The following is a 25,660-nucleotide window of genomic DNA, read 5'->3' as shown; positions in this document are numbered from 1 at the left end:
TCAGTTGCATATTGTCTGTAGACAGTGCATATTGTCTATAAAGATATGTCTAATATGTCAATAGGGCCATTTAATAGTATCTAAAGGCAACGTTTAGACGATATAGAGCAAAAACGAAAGATAAATGACAAAGATGACATGTTGGCATGTAAGTATCTAGAAAACCCTGATACGTTCACATTCCTTCCCAAAACGAACCGGAGATAGTTCGAGATCAAAAATAATGCTGAGGCTAGCAGCCAGACGTCAGCGCGATAAAGTGGATATGCCTAGATCAAAAGAAACAAGTAGGCAAGGCGAAAAAAAATGCAGTTGGCTCTGAAATGTCAAAAAAAAAATAAGAATTAGTGCAGGATCTTCGAGTTCCGCGTGCGCTTACAAATGCTTAGGTAAGCGATATTCGTATGATGGTCAAACGGCAGAGTTAGGTTGGTGCGAATACTGGAAGGAATATGGTTATTTCCTTCATTAAGAAAGCTTTATGCTTTATTTCTATACGAAGAACGTGTAGGGAGTGCTACAAGAAAAGCATAAAATAATTTTGGAATGCAATAATTTTTGCTCAGTCTCATATTTTTGATAGATCGACTATGTTATATGCTTTAATATGCGAGTTTAAGACTTTTTTGACGCAGCTGTGGCACTCTGACTGCTATCTGTAGTCACCCTTCTCTCCTTTCTTCTCGCTATCTCTTCTTTAATTTATCTCGGGACACGCTGGAGCTAGCCTAAATATAAACCCTCAAATGTATTTATTTCGTTTGAGGTTGACAATGGCCGACAATTTCTTTTTCACGACTGTCGTAAGCCTTCCCATTAGTTAAATTTTTTTTAGTACATGTAGGTGGAATAGTCGTCAGGTCAATCAGTTTTTAATCACTAGTCAGACGCACAACAACTCTAGCCTCATTTTGCAATCAAACAGCGCGGAGCGGTAGAGCTTATAGAGGACAGTGAACTGAAAATTAATTGAATGAGTGCCTGCCGCTTTTTATTCTGCACCTGAAATAGTTACCACAAAGTAGCGATTAGCCTGGTGCACATCAAAGCATCGACGTTCTTGTCCTTTTTATTCCGCGTAGGATGCCCACATAATGAAGTGCACATTAGCTGCGGGTAGCCGTAAACGAAGTCGGCGCTGAACTTTTTTAAGAAAAAAAAAAAACGTCTGCGCAGGTTGTCTGCGTTCTGTTGTTCTCAAATCACGTATTTAGATTTGCAACAAACCCCCTTTCGCTCAAATTGCCTCGCTCGAAAGTTTTAGAGCGGGTCCCATCAGGCCCACTGTATTGATCACTTCCGGATATCGTCTTTCAGAACTTGTTAATAAGCGAGCCGGGCCTACGCAGGAGATCGCTAGTGGCATCGGTTCTGGCCGTGTGTTCTCGGGTTGCACGTCTACAAATAAGGCGCAGACAGGATTGGATCGCAGACACTTCGTGCAGAGTTGGTGCCCTTACCTAAACTCCTTAACCATGGGAGGCGCTAAGTCAATATCTGCCGCGCAACCGAGCCAGTAACGGCATCCTTGTATACGTGAACTCAAACAGCGTGTCTATTGTGAGCCTGGCGTGCAAACCCGCGCTTTTAAGAGAAATGAAATACGAAGAGGAGGAACTGAAGACCCGGGAAAGAGACAGGGTAACAAAGACCGACCGCGAGGTTAACCATATGCAAGTCTTGTTTGCTACCCTGCACTGAAGGAAACGGGATACAGAGACGTAAACAAGTGGAGGGCGGGAGAGAAAGGGATAGAGAGAGAGCACCAGCAGCATGCGCCCATGAAGATATGCAGTGATCCTGTAAACAGTTGCAGGGACCGGCCGACTTCAACTATAGCAGCAACGTCCGCATTGCCTTTTCTTTCCTTCTTTTTTTTGCACCACCGATGCTGCGCACACCCATGGTTCCACTTTTGTTCGCTTCTGAAGACAGTGTTGAGTCGAGCCGGTTTAACACTGTCCGCAGAGGGCGACGCTGTGCGTAATAAAGTGAACAAAGGCACAGAAGGTTTTCATTGGTTTCTTCGGTCCCCGCAAGAGTCACACGTGCTTATTATGTCCCCCATTGAAATGCGGAACGAGCGAACTGTTGGGACACTGAACAATAAGTTCACAGTCCCGCTTCACACACACAATGATTCGCGCAGTCAATGGCCGGTTGCTAACATGAGCAAGAGGAGCCGCCTGTGTCTCTCATGTCATGCTGTCGTGATACCCTTTCACCCTTTTTCCCTTCCTGCAGGGCAGAGTTGCCGCGCTGGAGAATGCATCTATGAGGGTCGTCTCTGCGAAGTAATAAAGGTAAACATTTTTTATTTCCTTCTACTGTGCTCACTGTAAATCATCAGATATACACAGCTTTAAAAACAAGAGTAAATATTTAGGGAAGACGCGTTTCAAGTTAGTTTGTTACCTGTCCCACAGTGCTGATTCATAATGTATTTGCACTGATAAGCCCTATACGCCTTCATAAAAGGTTTGTACGGCGATTTCAAGCCTAAAAAAAGATCCAGTATACAGAACGTAGCTGGAAATACGGATAAGCCGACCAGAGAAACAGGGTATTGAACGTTTGTCTGACGAGAAGTTCAAAGAAAAAGTTTGAAGGAATTCTCGTTCAAGTAGCAGCCCATGACAATCTACGTGCTTCTCAGGCACTTGGTGATGTCACACATTGTGTCGCGTGGTTCTTTTGTATTTTCACATTCATTCGGCACGTCAGGACCCGAACATGTGCTCCGCAGTATTTCTTTTATTCGGCGTCCATCTACGAGCGCAAACGCAGCTTCTGTTCACCTATGCTGTTTTGATGCGTTGGCCCAACCATAGGGCGTCACGTTGCGTGCACAAGATAAAAGGGTTCTTACGAAATTTTTTACGTGCGCCGTTGGCACCTAAAAAAAAAACTATAGACTATTTTAGGCGAAGGTTAAATGCGACCATTGCATTCTCTGTACCGTCGGGTCATCCTTTTAACCCCCCTTAAAAGGATCCTCCTTTTTTTACTATCGCGTCATATAAAACCGTGGTTAAGTTATTTGTCTCAAGTTTAAAGCAATAAATTCCACATTTCCAGAAGATACACAGTTAAGGCTCCCGTAATAGTGTATGTTGTTCAATTATACGTTACAACACTGCAGCGTGTTCCATAGAAGCAGGTGAAGCTCGACTTAAAGCCCGATCTCTACGTGAACGCGCAGATGTGAGGACAGCGTAAAGATACAAGCGTTAGCCCTCGCCTTTAGAGGAACGCTGAAAAGGTGCATTGCGAAAGCTATTTCAGTGCACTGGAGCTCAAACATGATCTCAGTCGCACATGTGATTGCAAAACCGAAAATTCATACGAACCGAACCTCAAGCAAGACTAACGCCGCAGACGCACAGCTTTTCGGGGGCAACGCGAAGGGCCGGTAGGTGCCACCGCGTACGCCGGCTAGAATGGTCGGCAAACACGTGACGTGTTTTTGATGCAGTTGAAGCGTGGCGTCAACCTGATGTCAGCGTGTACACATTACGCTGTGTAATACGTGCAAAATATTTAGGCTCAAATCAGTTTCGTTGGTGTATTATTATTATTATTATTATTATTATTATTATTATTATTATTATTATTATTATTGTTATTATTACTGTTATTTGGTGTCAAAATATATTGACACGTGCATATGTTTACCTTTGCGGGTGACCGTTTTTCACCGTCTAAGAAATCCTGTCGCTCTTCGCGGGTTGCGCCCGCGTGTATCGGAAGTTTCTCGAATGTTATCGATGTTTCTGCCCGTTGTCTGCTGTCACCGAAGCTCGTGTAATCTGATTGCACCTGCGACGCGAATTGTGTAGAATTTTCGGGAAAACACGCGGGCGCCAGCAATTACTCCGAAACCTTCGATGACCCACGTATAAAAGCCGACGCGCTTGACCGGTAGACCAGATTTTTGACGATCGCCGACTGTGTCCGCCGCTATCGTTGTGTTTTGAGTGTAGCCTGATTTTCGGGGCACAGGTTCGCCCAATAAAATGCTAGTTTCGTCATTCCCAGTTTTGCTGCTTTCTTCGCCGTCACTAACTACTACGTGACCATATTTACACTTGATAGAGAGGAAAGGTAGAGGAAGGAGCAGGATGACAACTGTCACTGGCAGGGGCACGATACCTGCATACCCTTCACAAAGTAGGGGACACATACATAGAAATTGAAGATATCGTTGGTTTAGTGATGAACGTTGTTGCGTTCCATTTGTTGGCATAAGGCCCGCTGACCCATGTGGAACTGACGTGGTCGAAAATTACTCTTTGAATGTATGCAGTGCTTGAAGTCAGTTTTATTCTAGAGTTCATATGACCGCGTGCTCAGTCTTCCAAAGAGTCAGCGGGGAAGATATATGGTGCCTGTGCTGTTGTTCCTTCGTTTATGGAGGGAAATGACATCAGGAACATGTCCAGGTCATTTTTCCAATCTTTACGTCAGGCACGTACCCAGGATTTTTTTTCGGGGGGGGGGGGGAACCACCACCACCACCATCATCATCATCATCATCATCATCATCATCATCATGTTTTATGTCCACTGCAGGACGAAGCCCTCTCCCTGCGATCTCCAATTACCCCTGTCCTGCGCCAACCGATTCCAACTAGCACCCGCGAATTTCCTAATTTCATCGCTCCACCTAGTGTTTTGTCGTCCTCGATTGCGTTTTCCTTCTCTTGGTACCCATTCTGTAACCCTAATGGTCCAACGGTTATCTAACGGGCGCATTACATGACCTGCCCAGCTACATTTTTTCCTCTTCATGTCAATTAGAATATCGTCTATACCCGTTCGCTCTCTGATCCAAACCGTTCCCTTTCTCTCTCTTTACGTTGTGCCTCGCAATCATCGTTCGATCGCTCTTTGCGTGGTCCTTAACTTGCTTTCAAGTCTCTGCCCCGTATGTCAGCTCTGGCAAAATGCACTGATTGCATGCACACCTTACTTTTCAATAATAATGGTAAGCTTCCAGTCAGGAGCTGGCAATGCCTGCCGTATGCGATCCAACTTATTTTTATTCATCTGTGAATTTCCTTCTCATGATCAGCGTTCCCTGTAATTAATTGACCTAGGTAAACGTACTCCTTCACAGTCTCTAGTTGCCGACTGGCGATCCTGATCTCTTGTTCCTTTGCTCGGCTATTTATCATTATCTTCATCTTCTGCATATTAATATTCAACCCCACTCTTACACTCTCTCCGTTAAGGTTTCCAATCATTTGTTGGAACTCGTCTGCATTGCTCTTGAATAGAACAATGTGATCAACAAACCGAAGGTTGCTGAGAGTTTTGCCGTCGATCTTTACTCCTAAGCCTTCCCAATTTATTGGCTTGAATTCCTCTAAGCATGCAGTGAATAGCTTTGGAGAAATTGTGTCTCCCTGTATGACCCCTTTCTCTATAGGTATCTCCCTGCTTTTCTTGAGTAGAATTAAGGTAGCTGTAGAACCTCTGTAGATATTCTTACGCGAAGGACGAGTCAGTAAGACGAGAAACTATTTACATATTATATTTACAACAACGGTTGCAGCGAAGACCGGTCAGATTCACAGCCCGAGCCCAGTTCGTTCTTCCTCCTCTTTTCTGGAGTGATGGCGCCCACGCGCCTCGTTGAAACAAGAGAGAGAGAGAAAAAACATTTATTCGGACCACCGAGGTGGTTGCTCTTGAGGTCGAGTGGGTGGGGTCCTCATTCCAGGACTCCACTGGCCGTGGCTGCTCGACGTACTTGCTGGCCGAGAGCTTCTTGTCCCGCCAGGGTATCGCCGGTCAGCTGTACCTCCCACTGCTCAAATGACTTACTAGGCGTCTTTAAGTGTTGAGGTTTGCCCTCGCACCCCCACGAGATGTGAAAGAGTGTGTGAGTGCACCAGGGGCAGATGCCGCGATATGTATGTGGGAACATTTTACTGTATCTGTGTAGGTTTGGAAATGTGTTGGTCTGTATAAGTCAGAGAGCTACGGCATCTTCAGTGCTGAGCTTTTTGTGAGGCGGGGGATAAATCCTGCGGTTGAGTCGCTGGATCTCCAGTCGGTCGCAATAATTGGATGGCAGGGGCATGAAGGTAAAGGGTGGGGATTGATGAGACGATTGGTCTTGCCCCGCTCGGTTGGTTAGCGCTCGAGCTAGGGCGTTCGCCCTTTCGTTCCCCTCCAGACCCGCGTGACCCGGCGTCCACGTGATTTGATGGTAACAAATACCACACGCATGTAGCAATATTTTCCAAGCTTTTTACGTAAGCGTTCTGTACTCCTTGGTTACGTAGTGCCTCCATGGCTGCTGGTATCTCTACTGAATCAAATGCATTTTCGTAATCTATATAAGCCACATAGAGAGGCTTATTTTACTCTGCAAATTTCGCGATAATCTGATTGATGACCTGGCTGTGATCCATTGTAAAGTATCTCTTCCGGAAGCCAGCCTGTTCCCTTGGTTGACAAAATCGAGTGTTGCCCTTATTCTATGGGAGATTATTTTGGTAAATATCTTATATAATACTGGGAGCAAGCTAAGGGTCCTATAATTTTTCAATTCTTTAACGTTTCCTTTTTTGTGGATTAGTATAATGTCTGCATTCTTCCAGTTTTCTGGGACCCTTGCAGTCGATAGACACTTCGTATAAAAAGCCGCCAGCTTTCCAAACATTATGTCGCCTCCATCTTTGATTAAATCGATAGTTATTCCACCTTTTCCTCCCGCTCTTCATCGTTTCATGTCTTGCAGGGCCCTTCTGACCTCATCGCTAGTTATAGGAGAGTTTCTGTATCCTGTTCATTACTGCTTCTAAGGGAGGTATCGTGACTCCTCTGGGTACTGTATACAGGTCAGCTTAGAATTTTTCCGCTGCTTTTACTGTATCTTCGAGATTGCTTATGATATTATCCCTCTTATCCTTTAATGCATACATCATGGTTTATCCTATGCCAGGTTTCTTTTTTACTGATTTCAGGCTGAGTTCATTTTTGACGGCTACTTGAGTCTTTCTCATGTTATAGTTTCGAATATCAGTTATTTTCGCCTTGTTGATCAGTTTTGACAGTTCCGCGAATTGCGTAACACTGTGCGGCCGCCAGTCCCATACAACCGCGTAGAGCGCAGGACTCTGCAATTCTAGGCGTACTGCGCTCACCGCGAAAGGTTAAAAAACACCCACATAAGCACAGCAGAGAAGTGGCTACGTGAGGCGGTTCGACCGATGACTGTAGAAGCGTCATTCACAACAATTAATACTTCTGCACTTCCGGCGGCGTTTTCTCTACTTCCTTTCTAAATAAAAAGATGTTGATCCATAAATATTCTCATAAACAATGGTTAACTTTTTTATTATTCGCTTTTGCTTGCAGTTTGGTTGTTGCCTTGGCTCTCTCCCTTAGTAGATCGCTTAATTTCTCAACTCCTTGCGATTTTTGTTTCCAGTTTCCAATTTGGCACGAAAAGTGCTATACAATTAGGGAAAAACAGACGAGGTAACGGGCGACAGTCATCTTGCTTATGGGCTTAAGGGTTATTGCAGGGTTTCATGATGGACGTTCTTTCACATTATTTTATTTACCACCTTATCTAACCCATATCACGTGTATATGGTTCCGGGCATCTGCCAGCGTCGCGGCGAGCCGTAACTCAAGGAAATAATGAAGCAAAGGGGAAAGCTAAACGCAATTGGTGTTTTCTCCGCGGCCGCAACTCGTTCCATGAGAGTACAGACCAGCTGAGTAACAGCCGCATCCCTCTCCTAGTCCCAGGATCAGCCTAAACAAAGAAGGTTGAACTAACAAAAGCAACAGCTATGCGCGTGACGGTTGAATAGATGATGACAACTGAACGCATCTCGCGTTAATCGCGCGGGTGCGGAATCTATGAGAAACCTGCCCTTCACGTTACAAGAGATGCCGATAACTACCGCCATCTAAAAGGAGTGAAAAAGGCAGCATAATGCTGACCGATGAACAGCTGCCAAGTCTCAACATTGATCTGGCGGCGCTTCAGGAATGTGTGAGGAGTGGTGGCGTGGGTGGGTATGCCACTTGATCTCGGGGGGGGGGGGGGGGGCCGCCCCCCCCCCCCTGGGTACGTGCCTGCTTTACGTGCAAGTTTGCTGGTGTGGATGTGTTTGTCCTCATTAATTGTTTCACTTTTCCATTGGCCTGAGGCTACAAGGATGCGGTTCTGTGGTGTCTAAAATCAAGCTTTTTTTGCAACTTGTTTCAATTCTATGCCGTGGAATGGCGGACAACAGTCTGTTTTTACTTGATGCGGTATGCCAAACTGGGCACAGATTGCTCGAAGAACAGGTATTACGCTTTGCACCCTAGTGTAGTTGATGATTTCCTCCTGAGGGTACTTTGAAAAGTAATCCATTACCACCATTGCGTATTCGCCATAGTATTCGCCATAAGTCGGCTCTTATAGCTACCCAAGCGTCAAAGCCAGTTGGCAACCCTATAAGCGCAGCAATGGTAGATGAAAGCAGTGTATGTTCTAATCATGTTCATTATTATACAGTTCAACTTGACATTTCAAGACAGAACAAAAGTAATGAAAGTAAATACAAGTTGCTGTGCGTTCCCGCCACGCAAGTGCCACTGATCTTGGGTGGCGTGAATTGGCCGCACCAACGTCAAACAATGCGACAGCATTGAAAATACAATATTAACGAACGCGCTCGACGCCACGCTGAAAATACCAGGAAGAAGTTGCTCTCTCTGAATTAGGTTCCCATACGGTTGCCTAGGAAGCCTTACGCGCGTAAGTTTGACATCCCTGACATTTTTTTTCTCTGTCTTTTTTCTCTTAATATGCTTGGAACTTCCAATACTTAATATATGCAGCAGTGCACTTTGTCGCTATGGGCTACGGGAACGTTCAATGTGTCAAGGCGCCCTCTTTTCAAGATATCCGTTACATACAGTGAAACCTCGTTATAACGAACAGTTAAAAAGTCGGAAATTAGTTCGCTATATCCATAATTCGTAATATAAAATTTAGTAAAAAATACCTGCAAGAGGAGCAAAATTCAATCAGAGAAGGCACAGCAACTCGAACGATGCATACTTGGGTCACGTTCATTTATTTACGCACAAAGAACTGCGTTATCGCGGCCTGCTTCTTGGTGTTGATCGCATTCCGTATCACACCCTGTTCCACAGTTTGCAAACACTCAGCAAGGGCAAACCCACTGCCCTCAATAGCACTGCAGTGGGGGCGCAGTAAATCCAACGCAGCAAGTGCTTCTTGTGAAGTCGCAATATTCTCATCGTCTACAGGGTCAGCCTGAGCTTCGTCTGCGGGATGTTCAGAGACTTCCGCAGCGATTTCGGCGTCCGTCAGTATAGCCGTGGTCGCTGAGATGTCGTCGCCACCTACGAAGTCTTCTACAGTCATTGTTGCGGGCATGTCAGCAACAAAACGCGAAAAATCGTTCCAGGCCTCATCGTTCCAGGCCTCAACACGCAAAAACGCAAAAGCAACATTCCATCACGCCGCTGCCGCCGCTGCTGTAGCGGCGCTGTCAGCGGTTGTGAGATGCGGACGATTTCTTTGGCTGTCAACTCTCGATGACGACGTGGCATCTCTTGTGCTGTCAGCGCCTGCGAGGTAGTCCTGAACGTTTGCTGCGCCGCACAACACACTTGTAGTGCAACGAAGCCTGCCGCCTGCTATTAAAGTGAGGTAGGGCTTGGCGTCGCGAAGTTCGTTATATCCGTTTTATGCCAAACCGCGTTCGCTATAGGAAGTTAAAAATACATGTGTTTGACAAAAATATTTCGGAAGAGTTCGATATATTCAATAATTCGTTATATGCGTGTTCGTTATATCGAGGTTTGACTGTAGAACTCAGCGCGATCTGAAAAACATTCCAGGATAGCCTCAAAAATACTGATGGGCCAAGAAGGCTAGGAAATAAAAGCGGTAACCCTGACATTGGAAAAAAAAAGAAGGAAGAGGAGGGGAAGTAATGTGTTAGCGTAGGCGAACTTTGCAAAAAAAAGAATAAAAGAGGGAAAAGCCCGAAATACTGTGCTGAAATGGCGATAGAATTTTCCGAATCCCAAGGCATGGCTTTGCAATGCTTCAGCACAACCGGCGCTGCTTCCTGAGCCGCTTGACCTCCCTATTGTGCTCAGGTGGTGCAATGCGTTTTGCATTAGAAAATTTCCGGTGAAGGGGCTCGCAGGGAAATCTGCAGAAAGGCTAGTGGGAAACAGGAAACGTTTGAGTAAATGTGTGCATTTGTTGTATTCCAGGAAAGGTATACGAGAGAATATGTAGGCATTTCCTAGAGATACGCCAGAACTTTGTTGCAATTTTGCAACCTCTTTAAGACAAGCAGCTGTTGACGCAATCAGTGGGATTCGTTGAGCGCGAATGACGAAATATCATGGTTTATTTAGCAACGCCATTTATTAGAAAAGAAAGAAAATAATACCAAGGCAGCGGCAATGACGTGTTTGTCATATGAACGCTCCATGTTTGATTCGGGTTCATTAGAGTATATGCTCGCATTAGCAGAAAAAAAGGAACAGCATCAAAGGAGCCCATTTGTATATTCAAAAACCACTACGAATATTTGTTTCAAGACGTACGTGTCACCCAACGACATCGACGGCTGCGGAACTTGCAGCTGAGGAACTTCACGCTGTAGTTATTCTCGTCAGCCAAGAACAACCTCGAAGATGGTTAATATTCAGTGACTCGAAGGCAGCACTGCAGTCTTTGCTATCAGTCCTGTGTCGTGGACTACACGTACAAGTGATATTTTAGATTAGAGAACTAATCCATATATTGACTGAGAAACGATACCACGTGACATTTCAGTGGCTTCCAAGTCACATCGGCGCCATAGGTAACCAACATGCCGATAATCCTGCTCGGTCGGCTCTTCAAGGCGACAAACAGGAGTCGATACCGTTATGAAGGACACGTACTGCTACGAAACTTCTAATGCTCACCCGGGAAATCACGTTCTCCATGTGGAACACACGACGTTTTCAAAGCAACCCACTGCACAACCTAGACGCCTCTCTACGCCTTTGCATTCCAGCTGGCCTCTGCCGTCGGGAAGCTACCCTGCTTTGTCGAATATGGTTAGGAATGGCCTTTGCGAAGTCTTCTGCATTCCGAATCGGATGTGCCGTCGACGCCTCATGTGATCACTGTGGTCGCGAGGAGGCTCTTCAATACCTTCTCCATTAGTGTCCATGCTACAATTTACAGAGACGATCACTCGCAATTGCGATATCGCGCTTTTACCAGAAACCTCTAAAAAAGTAAATTATTTTAAAATGCCGACATCAGAAGCCATCGCAGTGGAGGGCGACGAGGGCACTGTTACAGTGTTTAAGAACAAAATACTTCGACAAGCTGCTGTAGCCTTAACTGCTGTTTATAGTGCTATAAGTGCTACTGTTCTGTGCGGTGATAGTACGCGTTGACAGTGACCGACTGTGATTGTGCAATGTGCTCCCTTTCTTTCTTTCTTTCTTTCTTTCTTTCTTTCTTTCTTTCTTTCTTTCTTTCTTTCTTTCTTTCTTTCTTTCTTTCTTTCTTTCTTTCTTTCTTGTAACTTTCCCTCCCACTCCCCTCTCTCCCCAGCGTATAGTAGCAAACCAGATCTTCCCCTCTGGTTAACCTCCCTGCATTTCGCATTTCTTCTGCCTCTCTCTTTCTACCTCTCTCACTACGAACACTTCAAATATTTGTTAAGGCTGACTGAAGTGCAAAGGCTAAGAGGAGAGGGGTGCAAGAAAGACAGTGAGTTTTACTAAACTTATTTTATTTTCTGAACATCACCTTGAAATCGCGGTTTCTTTCATTTGAAAGAGCGGCGGTATACATATAGGAGCCCGTGGGTGTTGTACGTTGCTGAGTTGCTCCTAGCCAACAAGAGAGCTTTCACCCTAGACTGTGCATGTTTTTGCTGATTTAGTGAGTTTTGAACGGTTTTTTGCTCAACGCCCTTGCTTTCTCAGTGGACTGTCCGCAATTGTCGTTTTCGCCAACTAATTACAGGAGATGAAGATATGCGCGTACATTGCACGCCGTGTGGCATCCATATCTTCGTGAGAAGCTTTTTGCGCGTGATGCCGCGTGTTTCTATCGCGTTACTACAGCTGGATAGAATTTACATTGTCTGCTAAGTATAATAACAATGTACAGATGAGGGGGGAGGGTGTGGGGGATGCTTACTTATGTTCATTAAGGTCGGAAGTGAATTTACTTTCAGAATATAATAATTAAGTTTTGTGGTCCCACGTTTTTGTCGAAACTGTGCAGTTATTATTTTTTCCCGGAAAACCTTATCAGGCTCGATACAAGCCTAAGAGGAGCTGTATTCCACACATTTGGGCTTGTTTAAGAACTTCGATAAGATATTACGTGAGAATTCGTAAGTGCAGCAGCAGTATGATCGTAGCTGCAACAACTGTTGCAGTTCTTTCGATACGAGGCATTCTTTGACAGCGACTAAATTTAGGACAAAATATTTTAAGTGGAACAGGTCGATCGGATTCTTGAAAGTTTGAACCAGTTAAAACCTGTTCAGTGACTTCCAGATGCTCCGGTGGCTTGTTACCTCATAGAATGCATACAGGTCATTGCTGGTTGACATGCCAAAACCATTTGTTGCAGCTAGTTCGAGAAGTTCAGCCCTCTCACATTCTTGTTTTTGATGGAGCAACTTGTTAGTGAGGGCATCGGAGTCTGCAATAGATGCCGCACTAGGGGTGTGCTGGATTCTCCTCGCCTCTTACTTTATAAAAAGGGGAAGGAGGGAAGGCGTATGCAGTAGGCTTTCAGTCTGCTTCTATTTACAATGAAAGCAGTTCCTTTGTGCGTTGTGACGATGTCGATGCGGTGCACTGCGCATTCCGTGTGCTATAGAAGTTCTGTGTGCCTAAGTGGGCGACAGCGCTGTCTCGACCAGCTGACCAGTTGTGTCACCTCTCGAAAAATTGTGTCCGTCCGGCTGTTTCACTTTTGAGAAGGCCCTTAGCCAGTCGAAGGTTCGAAGCCGAAGCCAGTCGAAACGTGAAAGGCAAATACTCACGGTGGAGGAAACAACAACCTGAAATACATACAGAGAGGAAAGGCAAAGAGGCTAACCAGAAGCAAGTCTTCGGTTTGCTACCCTGCGCGTGGGTCGGTGAAGAGGAGATTAGAAAGAAGAACGGTAGCATAACATTTTTTCCACCACTTTAGAAGCATTGAAATTTGTGTCTCTTCTTCCATTTTGCAACGGCAGTATGTTTCTCATTCCGACATAAGTCTTCATCAAGCAATGTAAAGCATACTCGTTTGGTACGAACTTTTATTCACACGTTCAAGCAGTTATCAAGTTAAGATGAGCTAGGAAAGTTTTGTAACTTTCTTGAAGCCAGTGTACCCTGTCTTCATTAATAACACAATGACGCGAAAACGGTTTCTGCCGTCAGGTTTCTCCGACCGTAACAGTTTGCTCGTTGGAGTTACAGGCTGCTTGAACTACCTCGCGCTGTCCTGTTACTTAGGATTATTTTATTCTTATCTCTTGTCGCTGAGCAAGGAGGAATTTTCGGACGTGGGAGTTAATTGTCTTGCGCAGTGAAATCTGTTCGCACTTAAAACTTTTGTTTCTGCGGCCGACAAAAAGCATTAATTTGCGAAGTTAAAATTTACGATGTGGTTCTGACGTGGCTTCTTGCACCATGGTGCAGTAGCAGAAGACAACAGCTGCGCTAATACAGTGACTGGCTCTCTACGCCATTAATCTCATTATTTTTTTAACCTTCGGTAAACACACAGGTTCTGATGATTACCAAATGGCGCTTCCAGGTGATGACATAAGAAAATTTATCAAGCATTTCTTAACTCTTTGGAACAAAACGAAAAGGAAAAGGACATCCTTATAAAAGTGCGTGCACGCGGTGCCTCAAGATAAATTGCGACGCCGAGAGCCAGACAGTGCGCTAAGTAAAATGGAGCGCGGAAATGGGAACGAAGCAAGCTATGTTTGAAATCCTTAATAAGTGTCCAACTTTGAAGCCACTTCATATTTGAGGACCCCGCGTTACAGCGAAGAAATTGCGAAGAAGCTGTGGGAGGAAAGAAGCTAGGGCACGAAATAAATTAGTCTCTCTCAAGACGGTACAGAGAGAAAAAAGAACTATATATATGTATATATATGTCTATATATATAGTTGCCGTGATTGTTTCGAGGAGGCACTCTTCATTAACATTCTTGCTTGGATTTTATTGTTCTGTTTTTAAATTGCATTTTATTAGTCCCAGGATGCGCACTCTTCTCAGTCTCCCGCCAAGAAACCGCGCTGTTTTTGTGGCCGCCCCCTTGTACGGCTGAGAATGCGTGGTCGGGACAAATGTGCAGGCTGCCACGGCGTTCGTTGATGAGACGTAACGGCAACTCCGACTCGGTTGAGACGGAGTCACAATAAACTGAATCGACGCCGGAGACGCGGGATATGAAAAAGAAAAAAAAAGAAAGAAAGCTGGCACCAAGAAAGAGCCAAGCCGGCAAACGTGGATAAGGGAACAAAGAAAAATTCGCTCCGCCGCCTCTGATCGGAAACATTAAAGAGATTACGGCTTTTCTTTTCTTTCACTTCCACAACAAAAGGCATGGGGTTGCGGTAGCGAAGGCCACTGCGGATTTCGTGGGGAGAAGGAGGCTGACTTTGAGCAGCGTGGCTCACTAGCTGTACCCAGCCGAGTGCGGCGTAGTATCTTTCTCAAATTTTTTTGTTCGCCTGCGAATGAGACGAGGCGACACATGAAACGAGAAAACGAAAGGCGAAGAACGTTTTAAAGTGGGAGCAACTCCCCCATTTCACCCTTCGAATAGAGAGGGAGAGAGGGAGAGAGAGCAAGAAAGAAGGAAAGAAAGAGAAGCTTCGAAAGCGCCCTCGCTTTTAGGGCGGCCGCCTTTACATGAGGATTGAACAATAAGCTCCTAATAAGCGCTTTGGCGTGTTTCATCCCCATTGTGGGAAAGCGCGTGCGTGCGTGCCGGTGTGTACGCACACACGCGCGCGTCACCGTCGACTCCCAGAGCTCGCGGGCGGGGCACGACGCACGCGGCTTTGTTCCAGTTCCCCGTCGTTCCCGCTCGCCCGACTCTTCGTTTCCTGTCCTCGCGAGAACCCTTGTGCGGCGCGCTCCGATCCGACTCCCACACCCTTTTGCGTTCGCGAGCGCACGCAAATTGGCACGCCGCGCGCATCCTATTTGAGAAGCGCCGTCTCAAACGTCCCAGGCACACACAGACACGCACGCATATCGAGTCTTGTTCGTTCTAGGTTGAACTCGAATTCCGGCCGAGAGGTTTCGACACCTGTATTCTCCGAAGAGCCCATCCGTTATTCTTTTGTTTCGCCTCTCTTCGAGGGGAAAACAAAAACTTTCTGTCGGAAGTAATCTCGAAGCGCGGGAAGCTTCGCGTCGTTGCCGTCCGCATGTTCCTCTCGTTTGCAGGGGCCTTATTTTCAATCACGACGGCGTACATGAGGGCCGGTGGGAGATGACATCTTTTTTCTTGTTCTTCACTGTTTTTTTTTCTTTTTCGAAGTTAAAAAAACAAGCTCTCCAATTAGGGAGTGCTTCCGACTTCTTCGCGCACTGGGGGACTGAGCGGAAACAGTTTCTGGCATTGTGACGCTCGCCGCGGCAGCCATTAACACCTTCAACCCTGCTACGTGCTCGACACAAGGCGACGGCGTACCGCGATCGTAAGGTCGTTGCGAACGCACTTTGTTCTCATCGTGGGGTGGAAATCAGAGCACCGATAAGAATAACAGAAAATGAGACGTACGAAAACAGAAGCGACTATTGAGAAAGGGGGGGGGGGGGGAGGGCAAGGTGTCAACGCACGAGAGCCCCGCTCGTTCTAAAATCGCACTCGTCGTTTTGCTGATCACGGAGCGAGGTGACGGCACCGACGTCTCCTGCTGATTCTACGCCAAAGCAATGCTGAAAAAAAAAAGAAAGGGTGGGTAGGAAAACGTCGCCTGAGCCCCTTGTTTTTCTCTTTCAACTTTGAACCATTTAGAGCAGATGTTTTCTTTTTCTTTTTTGTTTTTGTTTCCCTGTGCTATCCTATTTCTCCCCATTTCTTTAGGATCGTGCAATGAACCTCGTTGCTCGGCGAACCTTGAATAACCCCAGATCACCTAGAAAACTCAATCCGCCTAACTCAATCACTTTGTACTCTGCCACATGCCATGATACAAAGGACGGGTTGAGCCAATTAGTCAAGATTCGCAAACAACGACCGATATTTGACCCGTTCAGTAAAGAAGAAATGAATTTGGCTCTTGAACTGCTACTGCTCCACAATTTTGAATAAAGTTTTGTCCGCCTTGTGGCGTTGTCACATGGGTTTTGCATTTATTCTGCACTCGGTAGCGAGACAACTACCTCATATAGGAGCAATCTTTTCATGTATGTGTGGCATTCACCAGCAACAAAATAGTTTCTTTGAATGCTCTAATGTATATACCAGGGTATGGAGGGACCCTGTTACCCACAGAGGTCCTAATGAGGCCACAAAAGCTCTTCGCTATTAGTCACCAGTGCCAACTTCAGGAGGCCTGTAAATACACGTCGCTTTGATGAGTGTGACGACTGTGACGTCTCAGTCAACATTTTATAACGATTAGCGATGCAAGTTGTTCATCTGTGCAGACATTTAACTGAAGGCGAAGGCTTAGAGCAAAGTCAGGTCGTTGTAAATGTAGTTCGTTTTTATAGACTTTCCGTAACTATTATCACTGTCAAAAGAAAGAACGAAAGAAAGAAAGAAAGAATGAAGACAAAGATGAATGAAAAAAAAAGCAGCCCTCAAAACAATTGGCCCTGTGAAGCGTGCTCTGTCTGTAAGCTATAAATGTCCTTCCCAAGAGCCAACTTTACTTCACGTTAATTGCTAACATGGGAAAAAGCGTGAGCGTACTTGCACCCATATAAGCCAATCAGGACCTAGATGCCGACGTATATTTCTTTATGGCTTCAGTTTGCCCATAGAAAGATGCAATAAACATTACTGTGGATCCCCATTTTCAGCACGACTGTGAAGAAAAGAAAAGAAGAAGAAGAAAAAGAAGAAGAAGAGAAACGTGCGAAGACGTTCGTTACCATTCGAGTGAAACATACGCAACGTACCCTCCATTTTATAATCATTTACAATTACATTTCAAAACGAGGATTCGGCGCTCCGGCACAGCTTGCGTTGCTGGCTGTTATTTATGACATTTTACACCCAGCGTGGAGCCACATGCCGTCGACCAACGAAAACGATTGGGGAGGCCTCCTTAACAGCTTCGCTGTGGGAGAAGCGGTGTGAAATCTGCTAGTCCAGTCATGCAAGTCTGGCGGCCATTTTGGATGAGCAGCCACACAGCGCAATTAACATCCAGGGAGTGCATGCAGCGGGGTGCATGCTGGCATGATCGGGTGTGGTTCTGCCTCCCGAGCTGGCGCAGGACCGAACGGGTAGATCGAAGAAGCATCGGTATATCTCTAGTGCCTATCAACAGACAGGGTGACAGCTTTTCTTTGCGGGTGAGGCTACCCGGTAGCTCTGGAGCGCATGGCAGTTTCAGAGCTTTTTTGGGGGTCACTGGAGGGATTCTTCTGCATCTACCTATTTTCAAAGGGCGGAAGCTTGAGCGACAGCCGGTCTGGAGGTCACGTGTCCCGTTTGTTCGTGCTTGAGCAAAGGCTACTTGTATACAACCCTCAGCGAGTGGCTGACAGCACATCTGTCGCAATCTCTGTGGGTTGTTACGTGAACTCGTAACAAACCTGAAGATTCGAATTCAAGCGGCGTCACTTAATATGAGCACTTACGTGTCCCGACAGCTCAAATACGTTTATAAAGGCTGCGTTTTCTTTTTGTTGTATAACTTTTGGCACCCTTGCAGGAATGTTACAAAGTTGCAGTTTTCAATCGAGGGCACCATGGTCGCATTCTGATGGACGCGTAATACAGAAGCGCTCACGTACTGCGCTTCCGGTGCACGTTAATGAACGCCCTCCCCCTCCCCTCCTCCCCCCCCATTTTTTTCCAAAATTTATTTTTCCAAGTAGGACGTCCCTTAGAACTCGCGTGTTTTTTTCGAGAGATGGGTACCATGATGATAACAATTATGCTGCTACTGATGATAATTATAATTTGCTGAATGATTTTATTTTCCAACAAGTTTGAAGGGGTCCTCCAGGCTAAAACCGGCGACATACTTCTTGATCCTGCCTCAAGACCCTTACATGGCAGCAGTACGTGAGCTATCGGCATACTACATAAAACACCGATATTATTACATATATAATTACGACGTAGTTCTAAAGAAAAGGAAGGAGGCCATACCACCAACACACCGTACATGCATATAGCAGTTTACGTCCTACTACGCCCATACAGTTAAAAATTAGAACTGCTGTCAACATACCTAAGAGGCACAATATCATGCCCCATTTTATCACAAAAAACACTCGAGTGTGAATGGATGGAACATAAAACAATCAATGTGGAATAAAAATTAGTTTTCCTCCTTTTTATATGTCTGCTTTTAACTTCTTACAAAACCACGCTCTAATGTGTTAATCGCGTCAAGGTAGTCATAATGGAATTTTATTTCTCGTACTTATTGAAAAGTGCAGGAATCGCATGTCTTGACTGCTTGAAGTAATTTGTGCACCAGTGCGGAAGTAACCACCTGTACTGGCTGGTGGCTACGCACATCCTTTTATGCGATGTGCGTGGCCGCGGAAAAGTACGTAATTCTACTGACACGCCATCGATCGATCTCTTCACTGCTTTCTTTTTCCCCACCAATACCTTAAACGTCTATTGCTAATCTCTACCGCCGAACAGTCAAGGCTTCTATTTACTTTGGATCACAGCGCTTTTGGAAGGACATTCCGGATGGTTCCTTCTCTACGGCAGTACGTTAAACAGCACAATTACGGGGCTTAAGGCACAAGGAACGCATGGCGCGGGAGTCAATTTTAAGTACAGTTTATTGCGCATTATTAACGTATTTCGCTGTCACAACATAAAGCCCGATTAACAATCATATTGTAGTTACGGGACGCTAAGCCCGACAGTTCAATTTTTAATTTTCATAACATGAGGGTTGCAATGTGGGCTTGTTGGTAATGCATCTTCAAGGGGTGTACGGTAGCGCGATTAAAACACGAGAAAAACGAAGACACACAGGGACGCACACAGCGCTGTGTGTGTCCCTGTGTGTCTTCTTTTGACCCGTTTTTAATCGCACTACTATACACCCCTTTCAGAACATGGCTCAGAGCACTCTTTCGCTGAGCGCAAGAATGCTCTTATAGCGCTGCTATCCAGCTTGTTCATATCGCCTTCTCCAAGCAGTCTTTCGCCTGCACGATAAAGGATTCTACGGTGCAATATACATCCAGTTTCTTTTTGAGAGCTCAGAGAAGGAAAAAAAATAAATCTCCATAATATCCCATTATTTTTCTTCTTTTTTTACCTACAGTTGAATCGGCCCAGTCAACTTTTTGCTGTTCTGGCTATTTTTTTTTTGTGCTTACTTCCAGCCTTTGCCCAAATTCATGTAGTTTCGGTGTTTGTTTTCGTTTTATTTTTAATTGACAATGCAGCCCCCCCCCCCCCCCCCTTGCCCTTGACGCGTCAGGTTGCTTGCGTGCGCGATAATTGCGAAAATAGCCTGGGGCGTAGCGTGTCTTGTAGGAATAACAAAGCGACCAGCCACCTGCATCTGCACACAATGCTAACCGACTGTCGCCTGTTTGCTCCAAGTTCCAAGTAACCGGAACTCGTAGGTAAAAAAAACCAGGCCAATAATACAGTTCAAGCGCGACAGCGTTTGGTCGTATCGTGTTGCCTAGGGGCGTTTGCGCGGAAAAACGTCCGCTTTCAGTTGTTCGCTCTCTCTCTTCTGCTTGTTGCAACCCACATACTCCCTTCTTTTCGTGCGGGTCTTTAGATGGCTGTTCATGAAGTGCTTTCACTTAAATTCATTTATGTCCACGCGAGGTAATCTATGAAGTAAAGCGATTACACTTGATGTCCGTACGTTCAAGCTGTGAGCCTGTTAAGGGAACGTTTAATGTCAAGTTACATTTCACGGTAGCTTAAAGATAAACTACAGACTACGCTGTTTTTCTTTCTGAAGACTAAAAGAGAAACGCAAGGAATCGGTGACACAGAAAGGTGACAGAAGAAAGAAAGGAAAGAATGAGAGGGAAGTCAAGCAGGTGAACTTCCACTAGGCTACCTCGCATCGTGGAATGGGTAAGAAGGCTGAAAAAGAGAGTGACAAGGAATAGAACGATCAATTCATGCACATGGTAGAAGACGCAGCGTATCTACAATTCGAGTGTTAATTCTATTATTTTCCTCACAGAGTGCGTAGTCTTTTTGGTTCATTAAAGGCACTTTGTCGTGCACTCGAGAGAGTGCCTATAATACATTTTGGTGCCTATAATGTGTCAATGCATTTTTGATAGACTAGTGTGTGTGTTTCTTGCTACTACAAATTGTATTAAATATATGGTGCTCTAAGTTACTTCGTTTTACAGCCTGCGATGCACTTGACAGAAATGGCATGCTGAAGGCCATAACAAGAAAATTGCGCATTAGAGTGGAGCTTCGTCATTCTACTAACACTCTTCAATATTCGGCATGCGCTGGGTGACGTACTAGTGACGTAAAGCGCCATTTACAGGCAACAGCTAAGCTGAGCAGTCATCACGCGTGCATCATCTCCATTAGCCGGAGGAATCGGCATCAATCCAGCTGAAGACGTTTGCTCGCAGGCAGGCTTTTATTTCTCACTGCGTTCGAGTTTGTGACCACGGGCCCTATAACGTAAAACTATTACAAAATGTTTTCATTCCAATCTTCTGACGTCAAATATGGCACCATTCATGATGCATGTGGGGCTTGAGGTTCAGGCAACATCTTTACTCCGCACACTTTTGAATAATAACGTCTGTGAGAAGTCGGCTACTGAAAAACTGCGCTTTCTCATAAAGACCGCCCCTGTTCACAGCTCGCGGCTGATAGGGTCACTGGTTGATAACGTGCGCAACCTCTGGTTATTTATTTATTTATTTATTTATTTATTTATTTATGTTACAACGGGGGTGTTCGCCTAGCAGCACTAGTTCTAGGTTGTAGCGGTAGGCTCAGACAGATCGGCGCGATATCAAAGCTGGGAAGCCAGCACTTCTCGTCGTCTTCTCTTTCAGTAGCACCATGCCCACTGCCCACAGCCTTCAGTACAATCTATTTATTTGTTTATCCCTCATATGCCCTCTGTTAGGAGTATAACATGAGGGGTAAGCTTGTTTAATACAGAAAGATGATTTTAATAGCTACCTTGAGTGCGCTATTGTGAAATGCTGCAGACGCTTCTTTGTGCCGATTGTTCCAATCTCTCACTGCACCGGATGAAGACGGAGCTAAGATGTGAAGTACTACGAGCGGATTATGTATGTACGGTTTTTCAGGTGATGGGTGTGCGAAGAGTGTTGACTGACTGACAAAATTAGAGCAATTAGTAAGTTAGCCGTATAATTTATGATACAGAGACAATTTTAGATCGTATACTTAAATAGGAGAGATTAGCTCGGATTTCAACGTCAACAGGCTGCTGGAGTAAGAATATTAGCTTTAAATAAATCTGGCTGCGTGGTTTTGGATGCATATGAGAGAATTAATCAGTTAAGAACATCAAACAGAGTTTAGCGTTTGGAAAGTAAAAAATTGTGGGGTTTTACGTGCCAAAACCACTTTCTGATTATGAGGCACGCCGTAGTGGAGGACTCCGGAAATTTCGGCCACCTGGGGATCTTTAACGTGCACCTAAATGTAAGTACACGGGTGTTTTCGCATTTCGCCCCCATCGAAATGCGGCCGCCATGGCCGGGATTCGATCCCGCGACCTCGTGCTCAGCAGCCCAACACCATAGCCACTGAGCAACCACGGCGGGTGTTTGGAAAGTAGGGCTGTCAAATGCAGGATGGCTCTTAGTGATGCGGATCATACAGGTTATATAAAATCAGAATGTTATGCGCGCATTTTGTTGTGTATATTTATTGAGGTGCCTGTGGGCCTAAGTCCATGCCTTCAATAAAAGAAAAATCTATGTCTGTTGCTGCTGCCGTTAACTTATTTGGTAAATAAATAAAGTCACCCTCATTCTGTATCCACCAATGGTCTGTATACAATGTTCTCTAGAGTGATTAGAACGATTACTACATAGTTACGTCATTATTTTCATTGCATTTAGAGTAAGCTTTATTTTACCGTTTACTTCTGCCGATAATTTTTTTCTTTCTTCTTCATATTCGTGGTACGTAAAAACACATTGTCACTGAGGTAAAGCAGTGCAATGAGACTAAGTCTAAGTTTGGCTTCGCAGCTATGAGTAAGATCTGTAAAAAAAAAAGAAAACTGGGCATTTTTTAAAAGTCAAGTACAAGATTGGACGTCTTGGGCGCACGTAATAAAGTAAATCACACGGCAGGTTTACTCGCAAGCTTTCTTAAGGCCTCCAAGATTAATGTGTCGCTCCTAATTAATTTTCTCTTTTCCTGTTCGTTGCCAGGATGTCTTCCGTGTTTGCGACATAACCAGCAGCGTGTCCTTGCGGTTTGCATTAAGTTAAGCGCACGCGAAGCCTTACCACAAGGTGGCGGGGTGGGTCACGCCAAGAAGCCTCCATCTTGTTCTTCGCCCGGGGCAGTGTGTTCAGTCAATCGTGTTTCCGTGCAATCTACCGTGTTTTTAATCATCTCAGACTTCATGTTAATACCTGCACGTGTGTAGTAGACCGCCTAATTGCCGCTAGTTCTACTAATTGGGCTCTTTGCGCCTTAGCTAACAAGAAAATGTTCGTAGCCTTGGCCCGACATTCAGAGAAAAACATGGTCCGATGTTTGCGTACTTCTTTTTTCTTTTTTTTTCACAATTTTTCGCTGTTGCGAAGGCTGAAGTGTAAAAATTTTGGGAGAGAAGACGTGTAAATTTAGGTGCCACGTCTATTAAAAATAAACACTCCGCAATACCCAGCACGGAGCACGAGTGTAAGGGGTCTCAAGGGCGATATAAAAAAAAAATTAAAATTTGTTGAGTTTCTGGGCGAAATCACGATATGATGACGAGACGGGCCATAGTGGGGAACTGCGAAATAACCATGTATACTCGCGCACAACTTGCTGTGCCAATGAAGGCAAAGCTGCGGAGGGAAAGCGCGAACAAGTGAGAGTGCTTCTGAAAAGAGTCCCCCGTTTTCCTCAACGTTAGTTTAAGCTGGGGAAGAGAAAACATACGCACCTTATTAGCAACAGTTAAATAAGATAAAACACACCACTAAATGCAAACTTTTACTTATTTTGCGGCTTTTTTCCTTCCGCGTCTGTTTCGAGCAACCAAAAGCACTGTCAAACGCGGCCGGACTACTTGGCGGCGTAACACATGTGCAGCAGCCACGCTCCCGTAGCTTTCCGTTCATTACCCCATGAAGTTGTCCGCGAGTATAGGGTTATTTAATCTGCACCCTCTGTGCGGTAAACGAGTGTTTTTTCTTGCTTTTGTTGTTTTTATTTCCGTTCTCGTCGAAGTGCGGCCGCCGCGAGCGGGACCGAACCCATGACCTCGTACTCAGCAGCGCAGCGACATAGCCACTGAGCTACCGCGGTGGCTGCCGGTGACATCGCCTACCTGAAACCTATTAGAGAGCGTTCGACAATGTATATTCATCTCGTTAGTCAGGTAGGAAAAATATGTCGTCGAGTAAAAATAGTCGCGGAACTTTCGGGAATTCACATAAAAGACATACCCTGTGTAACTAGAGAGGCTCAGACTACTCCGACACCAACATATTTTTCTTTCCTTCCTTCATTTTCGTTGTAACAAATTACAATTACAAGCAAGTAACAAATTAAACAAAAAGCTCAGGTTAGACGGCACGCCCGAGCTGGATTGTGTTGCTCTGTTTGCAGGGAAGTTCGAGCTTCTTTGCGATGCAAACTGTTTGTCGTAGCATGTGACGTGTTTACTAAGTTGGAAGCAGTTTGGCTAGACATGAGAAGAACGGAAAATTGGGGCCAGTTCTTATTGACTGAGCATTGTGTACTTGTGGCACGATGGACGTAACACAAGGCGGAGGAACACTGCTTTGGGTCGCGTGTGGATGTGAGCGCCTATTTGAAAGCACGTGCTGCCTTCTCTACCACCATCGTGACACAAGCACGAAGGAGATCGTGTACGCACGCTTCATTCATTATATCCGTGACACGTTTATAAGTCAAGATTCGGTATCACCGCGCCGAGGTGAAATCACCTTTGCAGACGCCAGATGATAGTGTTGCAAGTTGATGTTTCTCTAGTTTTTCTTTTTTAGTTTTTGTATGTAGCTACATATCCGGAATACTTTGTATACATGGCAGTTTGATTTCTAGAAAAAAAGAAAAACTTTAGGTCTGAGTAGTGCTTCATCTAGCTGTAGGCTTCCTTCGTATTGTGTTACACCTATACCGAGCCAGACTACACCATGCTCTGCATTTTAGTTATAAAATATCAGGCAGAGACAACTGTTTCTCAAGCTGAAACTGCATTCGCATTAAAAAATTAAAATAAGATACTGTAATATATTAACGATTGTTATAATACAGTAGTTAACTACGAGAAGATTATCAAAAGGAACAACGAATAGGTACAAAGACATACATCAGCGCTAAACTATAAGCAAGGAGAAAATTTTTGCAAAATATAATAAATGAGTAAAGACCAGCTTTGATCGCTCTGCTGCAACATGGCAGTCCGTGTTCATCAATAAATTGCTTACGAGATGGCAAAAAGAAAAAAAATAAGAATGAAAGAAAACATCATAACCATTAGTACCTTGAGGCTGAGAATACGAGGCCTGAGACTTTGTCGCTAAAGCAAATGTTTGAGTAAACTCAGGATTCAGAAACAAACAGCCTCTCGCGCTGGTATCACACTGCCAAATATTGGAGCCCTTTGAAAAGTTGCATTGGAAAAACCAAACAAAGGCAATTTACGTTTACCTGCTATAGCATAGAACCCAAAGGGAAATTAACTGCACAGTGGTCGTATAGGTGATTCACGGTTTCCCACGAAAAACAAATTCTCCACGAGCGAATATATTAATTCTGTTTTATGTTCCTCCACTTAAGCAATCATGCGCTCTTACTCGCCGTAATGAACGTTCCGAATATTTTATGACGAGCAAACATTTGCGCTTTATATGTTGCCGCAGAAAAATCCACGCCAGGCACTTTCACAAAGCTTGCCTGTACGTATTTCATTACGATCTGAACGTGTTCATGTACAGAATCTGTCCAGTAGGGGGAGGAGGGGGATGAAAGGGCATGAAGGAAAGTTCAGGAGGTCAACCAGACGCATGTCCGGTTTGCTACCTTACACAGGGGAACGAGTTTAAGGGAAGAAAAGAAAGGAGAGGGAGGTAAGAAGGTACTATCGGTGTGAATACGTGCGGATATCCATAACTTAACGCCTATAATCGGATATACATCACGATGTTACAGGAGGAGATTTCAGGGTAACTAAGATCCTCACCTGGGTAATGAGGCAGAGTCCATGCTGTCTGTAT

At 45.0% G+C, this 25,660-nt stretch overlaps 2 protein-coding genes across 2 annotated transcripts in view; one reads left to right on the top strand and one right to left on the bottom strand.

The window, feature by feature from the left end:
- LOC135898911 (sodium- and chloride-dependent glycine transporter 1-like) overlaps nucleotides 1–25,660 on the top strand; it is a 968,957-nt gene that overhangs the window by 409,186 nt on the left and 534,111 nt on the right. Inside the window, exon 2 of the mRNA XM_065428136.2 lies at nucleotides 2,245–2,303. The gene's annotated coding sequence lies outside the window, so the exon portion shown is untranslated. The remainder of the gene's footprint in view (nucleotides 1–2,244; nucleotides 2,304–25,660) is intronic.
- The window catches only part of LOC139052457 (allatostatins-like), a 141,115-nt gene that overhangs the window by 50,114 nt on the left and 65,341 nt on the right, over nucleotides 1–25,660 (bottom strand). The window lies entirely within an intron of this gene.

This window comes from Dermacentor albipictus, unplaced genomic scaffold, assembly GCF_038994185.2.
Source record: "Dermacentor albipictus isolate Rhodes 1998 colony unplaced genomic scaffold, USDA_Dalb.pri_finalv2 scaffold_23, whole genome shotgun sequence".
Classification (NCBI taxonomy): Eukaryota; Metazoa; Arthropoda; class Arachnida; order Ixodida; family Ixodidae; genus Dermacentor; species Dermacentor albipictus.
Note: the sequence above shows the minus strand (reverse complement) of the source record. Positions and strands in the feature narration are given on the sequence as shown.